The 990-nt window shown below is 38.6% G+C and overlaps 1 protein-coding gene across 3 annotated transcripts in view; it reads left to right on the top strand.

The window, feature by feature from the left end:
- The window catches only part of LOC111658865 (tumor necrosis factor receptor superfamily member 14-like), a 54,508-nt gene that overhangs the window by 14,416 nt on the left and 39,102 nt on the right, over nt 1-990 (top strand). The window lies entirely within an intron of this gene.

Genomic DNA, 990 nt, shown 5'->3' with positions numbered 1-990 from the left:
CACATGGTTTATATTTTCTGTTTAGATGAAAACCAGCATCGATTCTTCTCATCCTCCATTGCCTCGACCAGCTGCCACCTGTTCATATGAACCTAAAACACTGGACTAAACCACAGCTGTTTGGATTGGACTTCTTCTGTTGTCTCATTGTACCTGGAAATCAGCACCTTCATACGGTCCTTAATATCGCCTCCTAACTTTTCAAAAACCCAGCGAAGCTCATATGTCTGAGGTCACGTGAAGTGCTCGTATCTGTGTGACGGGGAAGTGTGTAGGAGGATATGTCTCACAGCAGCGACGGTAAGTTCACGTCATTTCTGTGTAATTTCTATCAGTTATTTGTTAAAGTCCAGGATAAAGAACTGAGATCAGTATATTGTTGTAGTATCAGTGAAAACTCCTGCTGCTTCTTAATGTGTCGGTTCATGAAACTTCGCAGCTGAATATTGTTTCTTCATCGGTCACATTTGGTCTGTATGTGACGTCTGTTGTTCAGGCCTTTCTCAGTCGCTGCAGCGGAGCTCTTCTTTATAATATATTATAGAACAGTATTATAATATTATAGAAGTCTGAGACTCGAGCAGTTTAACTGCTAAGAAGCTTCTAAAACATAAATATTAACAAAGAATGGTTCAGGTGAAATAAACAGGAAATGTTGTAGGATTATAAAGTGCCTTCAGTTGTAGCTTGGTGTAAACTGGTTTTGTTAATAATGTTTTTAAAGTAAGAGAGCAACTGTAAAACAGGTCGAAGATGTTGTTCAGTTCTGTAAACTTACAGTTTCACTTGTAGTTGAACTTTTATAAGACGATGCTTCATGTTCCACTTATCATGTTCATACAATCTTGTAAAACTTGTTCTCACATACCATAACTAGTCTGAGCTGATCTGGAAACAGACTTTGAGCAGAGCAATGCACTTTAAAACCTGAGCAGAGTCCAGCACCAGATCCTCTTATTTCAACAAAGGAAAGTAAAACAAAGGCTCAAA

Source organism: Seriola lalandi, unplaced genomic scaffold (genome assembly GCF_002814215.2).
Source record: "Seriola lalandi dorsalis isolate HSWRI2012SDOR001 ecotype SW California unplaced genomic scaffold, Sedor1 jcf7180002054469, whole genome shotgun sequence".
Classification (NCBI taxonomy): Eukaryota; Metazoa; Chordata; class Actinopteri; order Carangiformes; family Carangidae; genus Seriola; species Seriola lalandi.
This window is presented reverse-complemented; position numbering and strand designations above follow the sequence as displayed.